Genomic DNA, 16,801 nt, shown 5'->3' with positions numbered 1-16,801 from the left:
AAATGGAAAACTGAATTTCCTAATGGAAAACAAAAATTCCCAAAGGAAAACTGAATTTCCTAATGGAAAACCAAATCTTCTAATGGAAGACTGAATTTCCTAATGGAAAACAAAGATTCCTAATGGAGAACTGAGTTTCTAAAGCGAAAATCAAAATTGCTAATGGAAAACTGGATTTCCTAATGGAAGACTGAATTTCCTGATGGAAAACCGAATTTTCTAATGGAAGACTGAATTTCTTAATAGAGAACCTAATTTCCTAACGTAAAACTGAATTTCCTAATGGAAGACTGAATTTCCTAATGGAAACCTAAATTTCCTAATGGAAAACCAAAATTCCTAATGGAGAACCGAATTTCTGAATGGAAGCCTGAAAAGTGCCAAATATCGCCTTTCCACCCCCATCTCCTGCAATGCACGTTGATTTTCCCTGGAATTCTTGTTTATCTCACGGGGTCCGAGCACACTGCACGCAGCAGGAGCTGGGGAGTGGGGCAGTGTATCCCAAATCATTTATAATTTCATTATTTATCTGTAAAATTCTCTAAAAAGTAAACCTGGGATGGACATCCACACTTTTATTCCACACAGCTCTGAAGGGGTTTGGTCCTGGGATAGGAAGAGTCTGGGTTGTAAATCCTGCAGGAATTCAGCAGTTTTAGGGGTGGCAGAGGAAAGGCAGCAGGCAGCTGTGTGTGAATAAATATTCTACTCTCTCGAAGGGCTTTAAATGCTATTTTGTAATTTTTTTTTTTTTGCACTCACACCCCATCCCCATGGCTGCAGATAATTGTGAGTGGGCTGACAAGAAAACCTTGATGTGTAAAATCACCACCCTTGTTCTGTTTTGTTCTGTTCACTGCTCAGGGGGTGCTTGAGGCAGTTCCAGAGCTCTGCCCTGGCTTGCAAATCTTTCTTTTGACGTTTTCTGAGGGAACTCTGGGATTCTGGTGCCCACATCCCCTCTGGAAAGGGACAAATGTGGTTCTTTGCTCTCCTACTGTGCCTGGTAACAACAGATTTTTTTTCTGGTTGTCCCAAACCCTGAAGAGATGAAGAGCAGCAAAGTTCCAGCTCTGAATTCAGCAGAAAATCACTTTTGGAGGGCTTGGATCACTCCATGCTGGGTGAAATGAAACAACACCTTGGGCTGAAGTTTGAGGAATTGGGGGAGTAACCCTGAAATGGGGAGAGCCCCAGGCAGGTGGGGACACCCCAAATCCCTGCTTTGGGAATTTGCCCCAACAACAACTTCCCAATTCATTTCTTGCTTCTTTCTGGACAAAAAGCACTCATTTAACCATAAAGTCAGGCACAGGCCTTTCCCCATGACTAACAGCATGGAAAAAACACCTTCAAACGTCACCCTGCATAATCCCAGACTCAGCCCTTCTCAGGCCCCACCTAGAGCAGCTTGGGCCAGGCTTTGGGCCGGGCTTTGGGCCGGGCTTTGGGCCGGGCTTTGGGCTGGGCTTTTCTCCAGAAGAAGCTTTGCAGCTGTGGCCTGCAGGTTGTCAAAGAGGGAGGCAAATCCCAACTGCTGTAAAATGGGTCAGGAGACCTGCAAGCTTGGCAAATCTAGGACAGCCTAATGCTGCAGAGTCACATGTTAGGAAATCAAAGCTCAGGCAAGAAAGGTATTAAGAGATAAGCAGTCATGCACTTTTCCTTTTTTTAATTTTTTTTTTTCTATCCAAATAATGTGAGGAGTGGGGAAATTATTAAAGGAAGGAGATGGCTGGGAAGGTGTTTGTTTAAATGTCTGGCTGGCCAAAAAATCCTCCCAGCAGGAGCCTTGGAGGGACTATGGGTCAGGTATTCCCAACCCCAATCCCAAATTCTGGCTGATCCAGCTGTGCCAGAATGGACAAACCCTTCAATTTCCCCCCAATCCTCTGCATTTAACGATTCCAGTGAGGAAAAAGGAAAAAAAAAAAGGTATTAAAATGGAAATAAGGCAAGCCAAAAGCAGCTGTAGGTATCAGGAGGGATGGGCTATGCACAGCCACCTCCTCAGAGCTAAGAATACCTGTCAGTCACATGCAAGATGAATTCCAGATTAATTATCTACCTACTCCAGCGCATTAAAGGGGAAAATGGAAAAAAAACCCAGTCAGAGCTGTGGCTGGAGGGGTCCAAAGTCATTCCTGGCCTCTGTTTTGGAAAGGGAAGCTCTAAAAATCCCTGGTTCTCTCTGCTCTGTGCAACTGCAGGTTGTAATTCTGGGAATGGTTGTAAAAAGCATCATTGGTGTATCGTCCTCATCTGTGCAAATGTCGATTTAAGTGGCAAATATCTTTCATGGTCATGTTTTGCATTTAAAAGAGCTTTCCCAAGGCACTGGTATTTGGGTAAAAATTCTTTTTCCATAGGAAAAATTAAAAATAGGCATTAAAGGGTAAACAGTGGGTTTCCTTAGAGTTTGTTTTGATGTTTTGTGAAAATAAACATCATAGCTGGGCCGAGCATCAGCTCTGAAGGATGTGCAGGTGCCCTCACAGAGCCATAAACACAAATTTTTACCATTTTCACCCTTCCTACAGCATGTTAGACCAAAGGTTCATTTTCCCCTCCAGCCACAAAGGCTGTAAATCCAATGATTTTATCAGAATCCCATTTGGATTATTGGGGGTGGGAATCTCTTTTTTTTTTTTTTTAATTAGATGCATCCTTTGCTCAGCACAAACAATAAATAATAATAAGACAAGTTCATGGGGTTGTGTTGTCCTGCCTCATCCCTGTCCTTTCTCCCAGGAAAAAATTCTCACAAACTTCAAAAAGAATTAAGATCATTTGGATCCTGGCCTGGTGCCAGTAACATTTTGAGTATTCCTGGTCCAGATGAAGAATTCCATTAATAAAACCTCCCTTGGGGTTCCAGCCCCAGTCAGGAGGAGGAAGTCAAGCAGCAGCACACACACAGACAAACACTAAAAACAGCAACAAAGCCAAAACCAGGCAGAACTTTCTCAAAACTGAAGGAAAACTTGGGAGATCAGGAGCAGAAGAAGAAATAAAAAGAGGGTTGGACAAAAAGACAGGATGTTTTCCTGACCTGTAAGCACAAACTATCATGGATTTTAAAAGTTAGGACTGGAATATACAAAACCAGAGTTAATTTTTTTTTTTCCTGGCCTCCTGCTTGGATGAAAGAAATACTGCTGGTGCTGTCACATAAACCAGGGCTGGACATGGCCTCTGCAGAGGCAGGGACATCTGCACCAAGGGACAGGCAGGCAGAAATAAAAAAATAAAAATTTTTGCACAGGATATTGTCCAGGCAAGGCCTGGGGGAAGCTGGAAGCACAGAGGCAACCACAGAAAGTAAAAGTTGAATATTTAGCGCTGTTTCATTCACACACAGCTGGTTTGTCCTTCCCTGAGCAATCCCAGCCAAGTGCTGCCTGCTGAAAGCCAAGGAAATCAGCTCTAAAAACCCCTGAGATGCTGCAAAAAGGAAATCAGCTCTAAAAATCCCTGAGATGCTGCAAAAAGGAAATCAGCTCTGTGATGCTGCAAAAAGGCACCTTGGCTGCCTTCACTCAGCAGCCCCTTCCAGCTCAGGACAGGACACATTTCCCCCAGGATAGAACGAGCAAATCAGCTGAAATATCTCTCACAACTGCCTAAAATCCAGAGGATTTCTGTGTCTGCAGGGCAGAGAAGCAGAACCTTGCAGTGCCAGGGGTGAGAGGAGCTCACCGATTTTATAATCTCCGTTTCACCTGGGATGTGACCCCTGCTTTCTCAAGAAGCTCCACATTCACCTCATTTCCCCCCTCCCTTCTCCAAGAGTTTAATTTGCTTTTCCCTGGCACTCAGCAAGGAGCAAGCAAATCAGCTGAAATACCTCTCACAATTTCCTAAAATCCAGAGGATTTCTCTGTGTATGTTTGCAGGGCAGAGAAGCAGAACCTTGCAGCGCCAGGAGTGATGGGAGCTCACTGATTTTCCAATCTCCATTTCACCTGGGAAGTGACTCCTGCTTGCTCAACAAGCTCCACGCTGACCTGATTTTTTTCCTCCCCCTTCTCCAAGAGTTTAATTTGCTTTTCCCAGGCACTCAGCAAGGAGCAGGGATGGAGCAATGCAGGGGTTTCACTTCTGGCAGGCCAAGCACAGCTGGAGGTGACACAGCCCCGTGTCCCTGTCCCACAGCAGCTCTGAAAAGCCCCAAGATGAGGATGAATGATGGATTAAAATTGAATTTCTCCCTTTTTTTTGGGGAGGAACACACCATTCTCTGGCATGGCAGGAAATGCCAGTTCTTGAGCCAGCCTGTGTGGTATTTCCTTCCTCCCCCAGGATGAAGGAGGAATTGAGAATCTCACTTCATGTTCTTAGAAGGCTATTGTATTATATTATATTATATTATATTATATTATATTATATTATATTATATTATATTATATTATATTATATTATATTATATTATATTATATTATATTATATTACGTTATGTTACATTACATTATATTATATTATATTATATTATATTACATTATATCATATTACATTATATCATATTACATTATATCATATTACATTATATCATATTACATTATATCATATAATATTACATTATATCATATAAATGCTATACTAAAACTATACTAAAGAATAGAGAAAGGATACAGACAGAAAGTTACAAAGAATGATCATGAAAACTCCGACTCCTTCCAGAGTCCCAGCACAGCTTGGCTGTGATTGGTCATGAAATCAAAACAATTCACATGAAACCAATCAAACAAGCACCTGCTGGATAAACAATCTCTAAACCACATTCTAAAACAACAAAACACAGGAGAAGCAATGAGATAATTATTGTTTTCATTTTTCTCTGAAGCTTCTCAGCTTCCCAGGAGAAAAAAATCCCGGTGAAGGGATTTATCAGAAAATGTGACAGTGACAAGCTTGGAAGGCGCCTCAGCAGAGAAGGAAGGACACAATGGAGAGGTGGGTGACACCAATGGAAGGGTGACACCAATGGAATGGTGACACCAATGGAAGGGTGACACAGTGGAGAGGTGGGTGACACCAATGGAAGGGTGACACCAATGGAAGGGTGACACAATGGAGAGGTGGGTGACACCAATGGAAGGGCGACACAGTGGAATGGTGACACCAATGGAATGGTGACACAGTGGACAGCAGCTGTGACAGAACATCCCAGCCCATGGGAGGAAACAAATCTCTTCAACCTCCCCAGAAATTCCTCCAGACTGAGCTCAGCAGAAATTAAGCAAAATTAACAACCTCCCTTCGACGCTCCAAACTGCTCACAGGGGTAGCTGGCTCAAAGTCAGCAAAGAAAACAGAATTTGAGGGTTTTAAATAAAGAGTTGGGGACTGAATATCATAAACCTGTGCACATTCCAGGAATGTCTATATAACTACTCCCAATTGTATCTGTTTTAGAAGGTTCAAACTCAACTCAGTTTCCCATTTCCCCAAAAAGATAATTAGATTTTTTTTCAGCACATTCACACTAAGATGGTGCTTTAACACTGCAGATAACATTTCCCTTTAATTAAAACCAAAACCTACAAAAAAAACAGGCACAGAGAAAAACAATTTTCAAGTGATTCTGTTGTTCCTGTCGTGGGAAATGTCTGTTTTTCAAGCCAGAGATAAAACTGAGTTCCCCAAAAACGCCACCACAACTCTAACTGAAATGCCACAGACCCTTCAGCACCCTCAATGATATTTTTTTCCAAGCCCTCCAGCTTGAAGAGGGTTTGCAGCAGTTGAGGTTTCAGCAAATATGAGAATGAGTTCACTTTTATAAAGCAACATTTATCCAGGAGCACATAATGCAATTTATTGATAAACACTTAAAAAACTCAAAAGCTGCATCAAGGAGCAACCCAGTCCTGGGGCAGAACCTTCCCCAGCATCATCCAGGCCTCAGGGAAGGGGAATTGAAAAGGATGGAGCGTTACAGCTGGAATAAATGTGACAGGGAGAGCTCAGCTCGGGCTCCAGCTGAGACACGAGCCCTGCAGTGTGTGAGCAGCACCCATGAGATCAGTGAGGGGTTTAACCAGGGAATTCTACACCCAGGAGGGAGTTTCTCCCTGGAATACAGCCACGCTGGAGGATCCAGAGCAGCCTCAAAAGCAGATTTTTAACTGTTAATGCCCTTCCCCACTCCCTGCAAGCCATGGCTCCCTCCAGCCACGCTGAGTTTCATGTCTTTGTGAGATAAAGTCCCAAACACGTTTTTCAGACACATCCCCTGCACTTCAACCCTGGTCCTTTTGGTGGCCAAGAGAACAAACCTTGGCTCTGAAGGCGCCCAGTGGTGCCAGCCTGGGGCTCTGAGGCCTCCCAGCCATTCCCACCTCAAACCCATCTGTATCCACCCAGTTCCACTCCCAGACTGCCAGCCCACGCTGAATTTCATCTCTTTGTGAGATAAAACCTCAAACACGTTCTGCAGACACATCCCCTGCACCTTAACCCTGCTCTGACCCCAGGGAGGGTCCTTCTGGTGCCCAGGAGAACAAACCTTGGCTCTGAAGGCGCCCAGTGGTGCCAGGCTGGTGCTCTGAGGCCTCCCAGCCATTCCCACCTCAAAGCCATCTGCATCCACCCCGTTCCACTCCCAGACTGCCAGCCCACAGGGAAGCAGAGCCCACAGAACCCTGCGAAAGCAAGGCACAGGCAGCAGAGAAGCCTCACAGAAAAGGGTGGATGCATCCATAAGCTCGAATGACTTTCTCGCTTTTGACACTCCCCCGACATCCTTTCCAAAAAAAAATATAAAAAAAATGAAAGAGGCTGCCAGAAGGAATTTCTCCTCACACAACCGTCCCTGGAAGTGGAAAGCTGCCCCTAAAGCACCATCTAGTGTCACTCCCTCATCCAGCAGCATCCCTGCTCCCACCTCAGATGCCACGGAGGGACCACAAGCCCCCAAATCCCCTCCCTCCCACCCCGACCTCTGCCTCCAGCACCACCCCTGCAGCATTTCCTCCAACCTCAGGACTGTAAGGGCTCCAACCCCATCCCAGAGTGATTCCCTGGCTCTCCCAGCAGCAGGGAGGGCGGGCAGGGGGCAGGAGGGAGGTGGAGAGACAGAGTAAGAAGGTGCCAAGCGAAACCACTTACGCACAGTGAGGCCGGCAGCATTTCCATCCTACCTTTGCTGTCGCCATATCAGACGTCTCCATGCTTTCTGCTTGGCCTAGCAGTGAACAAGGGCATCAGGGGAGAAGGGAGGGAGGGAGGGAGGGAGGGGAGAGAAAGGGAAAGTCAAAAGAGGATGAAGAACAACAGGCAAACAACCTGGCAGGAGGATGAGAACAATGGAAGTCGCTTAGGGGTTAGTGCCCAGAGATTCTGCCCCCCAGAGAAGGGCAGGAAAAGCATCTCAAGGGGATGGCCCCAGATTAGGAACTCGTTTGGAGCCTGGCACAAGACCTGAGTCACTGCCATGCCCTCAAATGCTCCCCCCTGCCACCACCCAAGGGTCCAGCAGGATGCTGAGGGACCGAGAGGACCCTGCTCCTCCTCCTGCTGCTGCTCCCAGCTTCCTTTCCAGGCTGAGCTGCTGCAGGGAGCTGGGAAAACCCGACTTGTAGTGAGCAGGGAACAGCCCAGCCTGCAGGGAGAAGGGAACAACCCAGGCTGCAGTGAGCTGGGGAAGAATCCAGCTCCCAGTGAGCCAGGGCACAACCCAGCCTGCAGCCAGCTGAGAAACAACCCAGCTCGCAGTGAAAAGGGGAAGAACCCAGCCTGCACTGAGCAGGGAACAACCCAGCCTGCAGGGAGAAGGGAATAACCCCACTTCCAGTGAGCTGGAGCCCAGCCTGCAGTGACCTAGGGGAACAACCCAGCTCCCAGTGAGAAAGGGAACAACCCAGCTCCCAGTGAGCAGGGAACAACCCAGCCTGCAGGGAGAAGGGGAAAAATCCAGCTTCCAGTGAGCAGGGAATAACCCAGCTTCCAGTGAGCAGGGAATAACCCAGCTTCCAGTGAGTAGGGAATAACCCAGCTTCCAGTGAGTAGGGAATAACCCAGCTCCCAGTGAGTAGGGAATAACCCAGCCTGCAGGGAGTAGGGAATAACCCAGCACCCAGAGAGCAGGGAATAACCCATTTTCCAGCCAGCTGGGGAAGAACCCAGGCTGCAGTGAGCCAGGGGAACAGCCCAGCCTGCAGCCAGCTGCTCATCCCCCCTCTCTGCAAGAAGGGAGAGTCACCCGGCCCACCGCACCCACCCCGAGTGGGCACTCGAGGAGCCAGGAGGACAGGAAGGAAGCAGGTGGGTTCTGGGCAGTGCACAGGTGCAGGAGGAGTGCTCAGGCACGAGGGGGATGGATGTGGGGAGGGAAGAGACGAGTGAGGGGGGGCAGGCAGGCAGGTGAAGCGGCGATGGTGCGGAGCAGCCATACCAGAGAGCACAGTGCGGAACGCGGGGCGCAGGCTGCTCAGCTGCACCCCCTGAGCACACTCACCTCACACAACACCCTCAAACGACTGGGCCTGACCTAGTAACCCTTTGGGGCACGCTGAGCTCGGGCTGGAGGCACCAAAGCCCCAGGAAAGGTGCGCTGGGTGCCAGCATCGGGAGGCATCCGTAGCTGCGTGTGCCTGGATTGGCGGAGCACGGTGACTTCACGCCACCCCATCCATCCCCCAGCTTCTCTCCCTGCCGCTCCTCCTGGCCTACTTTGCTCCAGGAAATCAGCCTGGAGCCTGCGAGGCAGCCCAGGCAGCCCAGCAGCTCCCCAGAGCGCCCTGGCAGCGGGCAGGCAGAGCAGAGGGAGGCAGGGAAACGCTGCAGAGCTCAGGCACATCACAGCCTCTGAGAGCATCACTGCCTGAAAGTGCTGCCTGAAAGTGCTGCCTGAAAGTGCTTATTCATCCCCCGGCGCTCAGGCACGCAGCAGGAGCACGCAGGGACCCACAGACGGATTTATGGCAGGGTTTGGACACACTGAGGGGTTTGAACACACTGAGGGGCAGCTCAGCCTCTGCAAAACCAGAGCACTGTGGCTGCACTGGGCACAGGCACTGTCACACCCCAGGGGGGTTGGTATATTCAACATTTAACTCACAGCCCTGGCAGACCCACGGGATTGGTATATTCAATATTTAACTTACAGCCCTGGCAGACCCACGGGATTTGGTATGTTCAGTATTTCACAGCCCTGGCAGACCCAGGGGGGAATTTTGGTATATTCAATATTTAACTCACAGCCCTGGCAGACCCACAGGATTTGGTATATTCAATATTTAACTCACAGCCCTGGCAGATCCATGGGGGTTTATTATAGTCAGTATTTTACAGCTGTGGCAGATCCACAGAGGGTTGGTATATTCAATATTTGACAGCCCTGGAAGACCCACAAGTGTTTAGTATATTCTATATTTTACAGCCATGGCAGACCCACGGGGGTTTGGTATACTCAATATTTTACTTACAGCCATGGCAGACCCACAAGGGTTTATTATATTCAGTATTTCACAGCCCTGGCAGACCCACAGGGGTTTGGTATACTCAATATTTAACTTAGAGCCCTGGCAGACCCACAATGGTTTATTATTCAGTATTTCACAGCCCTGGCAGACCCAGGGGGGTTTAATATATTCAATATTTGACAGCCCTGGCAGACCCAGGGGGGTTTTGTATATTCAATATTTAACTTACAGCCATGGCAGACCCACAAGGGTTTATTATATTCAGTATTTCACAGCCCTGGCAGACCCAGGGGGGTTTGGTATATTCAATATTTAACTTACAGCCACGGCAGACGCATAAGTGTTTGTTATATTCAGTATTTGACAGCCCGGGCACCAGCCTGTGCTGGAGCACAGTGGCACAGATGTCACCCTCCTGCAGGGGTGCAGCAGGCTGGGGACAGGCAGGAGCCTTCAGCACCAAGGCACCCCCAGGAAGGGCCATGAGCACAGACAGGGCTCCTGCCCTGGCACACAGAAATGTGGATTTTGCCCCGTGTTTGTGCTGCACTGTGCTCACGCATGCTTGCACAAACCCACGCTGGCACGCTGCTCCTTTGTGCTCAGGATACACAAATGCTCTGGGAGAGAGGAGGCTTGGATGGGGCACTGGGAAGGAATTCATCCCTGGCTGTGGCTGCCCCTGGATCCCTGGCAGTGCCCAAGGCTGGGCTGGACGGGGCTTGGAGCACCCTGGGATGGTGGAAGGTGTCCCTGCCGTGGCACTGGATGGGTGTAAGGTCCCTTCCATCCCAAACCGTTCCATGATTCCATGGAACACAGCCTTGTCAGGGACATAAAGCCCCTCTTCTGAATGCTTATTTCAGCCTCCTAGTGCATCCAATGCAGACACAGAGAACCACAAACAGCAAATCCACACCCTCCGCTCCCCAATCCCTCTCTCATGAAGCCACTGATGTCCCTCAATGACATTTCTACTTCTGCGATTTTCTCCAAGTTCGCAACAGCGTGGGAAGGGGGAAAAAAAAGAAAGCACAACAGCTTCATGAAGGACTTTCAGCAAATCCTGAGCTAAAGAGTCATAATTTTGCAATTCAGAAAAAGTCAAACTTCCACATTTCAGCCCCATTACAGCAGAGGCTCCCTGTGGCTGCAGCAGCTCCTGAACTTACAAGCAAACAGGAAACATCTCCTGAGGAAGTGCAGCCCTAGGAAGGGAACAGCCCACTGTGAAATGCCTGAGCTCCGGGGAGGAATTCCAGGCTCTATAAACAGCCACAGCCACGGTCCTGTTAGCCCGGGCTTCCAGCTCCTCCAAAAGGATTCCTAACAATTAGAGAACATTGCTTTTTGTCAGCATTACCCTTCCCACAGGCACAGCTCACAGCCAGCAGGGCATCCTCCGTAGGGCTCCAGAGCAGCCTCACCTCTCAAAGACTCCGAGGGAATAAAAAATTCCCTTTTTCTATTTATAGAATAAGAGCCTCACCTCTCAAAGGCTCCCAGGGAATGAAAAAATTCCCTTTTTCAAGTGCCCAGCAGTGCAAACAAAGAGCTCAGACAGATGAAAGGTGTGTGACCTGCAGGCAGAGAATTCAATGTGCTGCCTGCGAGGCACCACTTCAGCCACACTGTGATTCTCCCATGCGGCAAAAAAAATAAATAGAAAAGGCTGCAGGAGTTAGGGAAGCACCCAAAAAAACCAAACCCTGTTTGGGTCTGTGAAATGCGTGCAAAACAAAACCTGTTAGCGACAGGACCAGTGGGAGGGGAGATTAGAAACAAATCAGGAAATGTTACGGGGAGAGAGGCAGAACTGCGGGAGAGAATGTCGGAATGTAAGGAGGAGAGAGTTTAACTGGTATATGCACCTCGGTTACAGGTGTACAGATCCCCGGGACAGTGTGCGCACAGTCGCGAGTCCTTCCCGAAGGCAGCGGCAGCGACGCGCGGCGCTGCAGATGCCATCACAGCCTCTGCCAGCCAGGGCACACCTCCATTTCCCTGGAAAAAACACCCTGCAGGGACTCCCTCCGGGCTGCAGCAGCTGGGAAGTCACATGGGGCTTCATTTCCAGCAAAAAAAAAAAAAAAAAAAGTGCATTTCTCTCTCTGCAGGCATGATGGGAGCTGTAGTTCCATGGCCAGGGCAGAGCCATTGCTGAGGCTCTGCCCTGGAGCCTGGGCTCCTGGGAGGGACAGGAGGGTGGAACAGGAGCACAGCACCTTCTTGGTGACTCCTACTTGGGATGTTCCTGCCTTTTTTATGATTCCTACATTTTTCTGATTCTTATTTGGAATATTCCTACATTTTTCTGATTCCTACTTGGAATATTCCTGCCTTTTTCTGATTCCTACTTGGGATGTTCCCGCCTTTTTTATGATTCCTACATTTTTCTGATTCTTATTTGGAATATTCCTCTCTTTTCCTGATTCCTACTTGGGATATTCCTGCCTTTTCCTGATTCCTGCTTGGAATATTCCTACTTTTTTTCTGATTCCTACTTGCAATATTCCTACTTTTTTTCTGATTCCTACTTGGAATATTCCTGCCTTTTCCTGATTTCTACTTGGAATATTCCTATGTTTTTCTGATTCCTACTTTTTTTCTGATTCCTACTTGGAATATTCCTGCCTTTTTTATGATTCCTACATTTTTCTGATTCCTACCTGGAATATTCCTACCTTTTCCTGATTCCTACTTGGAATATTCCTATGTTTTTCTGATTCCTACTTTTTTTCTGATTCCTGCTTGGAATATTCCCACCTTTTTCCTGATTCCTACTTGGGATATTCCTGCCTTTTTTATGATTCCTACATTTTTCTGATTCTTATTTGGAATATTCCTGCCTTTTCCTGATTCCTGCTTGGAATATTCCTACCTTTTCCTGATTCCTACCTTTTTCTGATTCCTACTTGGGATATTCCTGCCTTTTCCTGATTCCTGCTTGGAATATTCCTACCTTTTTTTCTGATTCCTACTTTTCTGATTCCTACCTTTTTCCTGATTCCTACTTGGAATATTCCTACCTTTTTCCTGATTCCTACTTGCAATATTCCTACCTTTTCCTGATTTCTACTTGGAATATTCCTACCTTTTTCTGATTCCTACTTGGAATCAGAGAGTGGAGAAAAACAGCCCTCCATCACAAGGAGAAAAACGATTCCCCAGAGAGACTTGGGGACAGGAAGAACATTTGTGTCAGGAGAATAAGGGGCAGCACCAGGAAGGCAGAGGGGCTGGGATGATTCAGGTTGTAACTGCTGCTTTCTTGAGCAATATTAGAATTTAGAAATCCTGCTTTCACACGGTGTTTTGGCTCTTTGCCTCTCCTCATCGTCCTGCCTGTTTGAACTCAGCCTTCCTCTTGCCTGAGGTGGTGCAAGAACCTCTCCCAGGCCGGGAAAGGCTCAGTCACTGCAAATCTGGGTAACAGAGAGCTGTGACTCACGGCACACCTCAGAGAGAAATCCCCCTTCTCCTTTTCTGGGCAATTCAAAGGAAAGGCATTTCCTAATTTGTGCCTTCACTGCCAAGAACGTGCAGCCACTGTGAGCCACGGGGTCACTGCCTCGGGCAGAAATCTTGATTGGTTTTGCTCTTAGAGACAAGGAGATCCTGAATTATCTCAGGGCCTGAAATAATTCCCATCACACCACAGCCCAGCGCCTGAACAGGAGAAGATTTCCACTCAGCATCACGCTGAACATGCAGACTCCCCAAATCACAGTGCTTTTAAATGCCTAAATAAAGCCTTCAGACCTGTTGGAACCAAAGTCTTTCCAGTCCATCAAGCTAAATCTCCCTGTGCAGTCCCACAGCCTGGAGTCCCTGGGCTGGCCCTGCCTGATGGATCATCCATGGAGACACTGGAGAAACCAAACCTGTGTTCCCATCTGGATCTGTGGGGTAGCTCCTGCAATATCCTATTAAAAATAACCTCCAGTTTCAGACAAACTGGTGAAGAATGCACACTATGATATTTTTTTGGCTTTAAGAATAAAAGCCATCAGAGGGATGACTGCAGAGGAGGAGAGAGATCCTGAACCCTTCATATTTCTGAAACCTGAGACAGAACAAATCAGCAAAGAACACAACTTGAGGCTGCAGAGAGGCATTTCAGAGCAGCACTGAAAGCCTCCCCCAGCCCCTTCAGGGGCTCTCCCAGTGACAGTGGCATCAACAACAGGGCAGAACAAAGGTTGGCAGCAGGAACAGAGGGCAGAGGATGCCCCTAACCCACAGAGCCACCCTCCCCTGGGGAGCCCAGCATCAATCCTGGCTCCTCAGGGCGCTGATGGGCGGCAGGTGCTGCACAAAGCTGAACTCACATAGAGAAGCCTAAGCCTGGAGCAAAGAGTAAAGAAATCATGAACTCTTACAGAGCTGGAAGCTTTGCCAGACCCCCAAACAGGCCCACATTCCCATGGGAATGGCACTGAAACAGCAGGAAGGGGTTCAGCAGAGCCAGCACTCAGCAGCCAGAGGTTTGGGGCAGGGCTCATCGAGGGAAAGGAAAGCAGGGAGAGGAAAAGTATTAGGTTCAAGTATTAGGTTCAAGTATTAGGTTCAAGTATTAGGTTCAAGTATTAGGTTCAAGTTGGAGGAGAAGAGGGGAAAAAGCAGAGGGGCTGAAGGCATCCCAGTGCCTGACCTTGCTCCACACACCAAGATGCACAACACACACTCTGCACAGGCCACGGCGAGTGGAGGGGGAGGCGAAGAAGCAGAAGAAGAAAGGCAGAGGTCAGCGAGCACTCACACGGTTACAGTCATCGGCAGGAAGGGGGGATCTGTCCCAGGCCAGTCCCAGCAGCCTGAGGGAGCCTCCCTGCAGCAGCAGGGGAGGAAAACACGGCTGGAGCCCAAGAGGATAAAATCCCAGCTGGGTTACACACGCACAGTGGGGCAGGGGGAAAAGCAGCACAGAGGCGTGACCTCGGAGTCCAGCGTGGAAGGAAGGATGCAGGGCTGCCAGGGGGACAGCCCTGGGGTGGCTCTGGGGGTTGCTGTGGGCACTGCAGCCTGGCCCAGAGGAAGCAGCAGTGACGAGGCTGATGAGAGGGCAGAGCTGAGCAGGGAGCTGCTGGAGCTGCTCTGCTCTCAGATTTCTCCCATCACAGGCAATTCCATTTTAAAGGAGCAGCTGCCTCGGAGACTTTTTGCCAGATGCAGGGCTGCTGTGGGGTAAGATGTAGAAAGCTGAGAGAATGAATTCTGTGTTGAAACAAAGAGAGTTTGATTGTCATTCCAGTAACCATTACCTTCTCAAGGGCAGAACTGACCCAGCAGAGTGCCCACTACCACTCTCCCAGCTTTCCCCAAATCCCCTGAAATGGCAGAAAACGCCTGGTGAAAAGTGTGCATGTTCAGCTCAGAAGGAAGCCAGGGGATGCCTTGCAGAGGTAAAATGCATAAAAGAATGTTCTAAGCTCTTGAATGGTTGGTACCTCTCTGTTTTGGCTGCTGACTATGAAATGTGAAGATGCACTCATTTCCTTTTGCCAGATGCAGGGCTGCTGTGGGGTAAGATGCAGAAAGCTGAGAGAATGAATTCTCTGTTCATATGAGACTCTGGAGGAGTTTCATGATAATGGTTACTGGAATGACATTCTCAAGGGCAGAACTGACCCAGCACAGTGCCCACTACCACTCTCCCAGCTTTCCCCAAATCCCCTGAAATGGCAGAAAACGCCTGGTGAAAAGTGTGGGTGTTCAGCTCAGAAGGAAGCCAGGGGATGCCATACAGAGGTAAAATCCACAAAAGGATGTTCCAAGCTCCTCTGGAATGGTTGGCACCTCTCCTTTTTGATTGCTGATTACAAAATGTGAAGATGCACTCATTTCCTTTTGCCAGATGCAGGGCTGCTGTGGGGTAAGATGCAGAAAGCTGAGAGAATGAATTCTCTGTTGAAACAAAGAGAGTTGGGGTCTAATGGTTACTGGAATTAAATTCTCAAGGGCAGAACTGACCCAGCAGAGTGTCCACTACCACTCTCCCAGCTTTCCCCAAATCCCCTGAAATGGCAGAAAACACCTGGTGAAAAGTGTGGATGCTCAGCTCAGAAGGAAGCCAGGGGATGCCTTGCAGAGGTAAAATCCATAAAAAGCTGTTCCAAACCCCTCTGGAATGGTTGGTACCTCTCCTTTTTGACTGCTGACTATGAAATGTGAAGATGCACTCATTTCCCAAGGTAACCATTGCAAATCTTTTCATATCCCAAAGATTTACAGCACTGAAAGCACAGAACAGCCCATGATGGGGGGGTGTGTGTGTGTGCTGACTGCAAAGCCAGGAGAGAGCTGCTTTGTTCAGCAGTAGGATCCTTCACCAAACCACTGCAAAACACCTCGAATGCCCAGTTCACACCAGTGGAATTTTTCTGTCCCTGCAGAGAATGAAGAAGGAAATGCCCTGCAGTGAGCAGCTGCAGTCAGAAAGAGCTGATGGCTGTGAGATCCAAAGGGCTCTGTAAGGACAGCAGCATTCCAGCTGAAGGAAGCAATTCCCAGGTCCCTTCCCAGCACTCACACCCTGCCCCAGCCCCGGGGAAGCTGAGGCAGCACCCTGTGCCTCAAGAGCAATTTCTCCTCCAGCTGCCAAGGCAGCAGGATCAGCATCCCCTGTGCCTTCAGCTCCCCTCAGCCAAAACCCAGTTTATTGTGGGCCCAGATCCTCCAAAAATTCAAGGGGAGAACAGAAGGAAATATGCTGTGAAAAACAAACCTTTTTCTGCCCTCCAATTTATTGGCTCCACGAGTGGGTTTTGTCTCACTTATCCCTGCACTGTTTCTCCTCGCCTGTGCATTTATCCTTTCCCTGCCCACTGCATATCAAAGTCACTACAAATTCAGAGAATTTTTGCCCCATCTCATCCCCAAGATTAAGAGAAGCTTGAAACCTCTGAGATTTTATTAAAAACAGAAGCAGATTAAAGCTGTAGCAACCCAAGGGGCTCCTACCTTGAGACACCCATTCCACTCCACAGCTTTGAGCTAAAAATCTCTGTAAAAAGGGGGAAGATGGCACTGACTCCTCACAAACACCAGCAGCAGCAGCTCCATCTGCTAACTCGACTCTTCAGCACAAGAAGGGACACTCTGGGGTCCAGCTGGGATGTCTGACATCACATTTTAAGAGTTTTATTAAGTGGATACACATTTCCACCTGCCAGGAAGTTTTCTGAAATGGGAAATTCCCCTTTTAACTGGATTTTGGCAGCAAATAAACCAAGGGATGTGTTCTATTATGTGCACTCTCACATTTTATTTGTCTTCTCTGCTGGTTAGACGCACAGATGGGAGTTCTGTTTGTCCAAATCACTTTTCACTTCCCCTTAAGCAGCACACCAGCTCCCACAACATCCCCTAGG

The 16,801-nt window shown here is 48.4% G+C and overlaps 1 protein-coding gene across 4 annotated transcripts in view; it reads right to left on the bottom strand.

Annotated features, from left to right (window-relative positions):
• Positions 1–16,801, bottom strand: part of GRAMD1B (GRAM domain containing 1B) — a 116,232-nt gene that overhangs the window by 73,266 nt on the left and 26,165 nt on the right. The window contains exon 1 of one of the 4 annotated variants that reach the window (XM_030964826.1): positions 11,300–11,447. The exons of the other annotated variants lie outside the window; for them this stretch is intronic. The gene's annotated coding sequence lies outside the window, so the exon portion shown is untranslated. Of the gene's footprint in view, positions 1–11,299; positions 11,448–16,801 lie in introns of those variants that run through there. 4 annotated transcript variants of the gene reach the window in all.

This window comes from Camarhynchus parvulus, chromosome 24 (genome assembly GCF_901933205.1).
Source record: "Camarhynchus parvulus chromosome 24, STF_HiC, whole genome shotgun sequence".
Lineage (NCBI taxonomy): Eukaryota > Metazoa > Chordata > Aves > Passeriformes > Thraupidae > Camarhynchus > Camarhynchus parvulus.
This window is presented reverse-complemented; position numbering and strand designations above follow the sequence as displayed.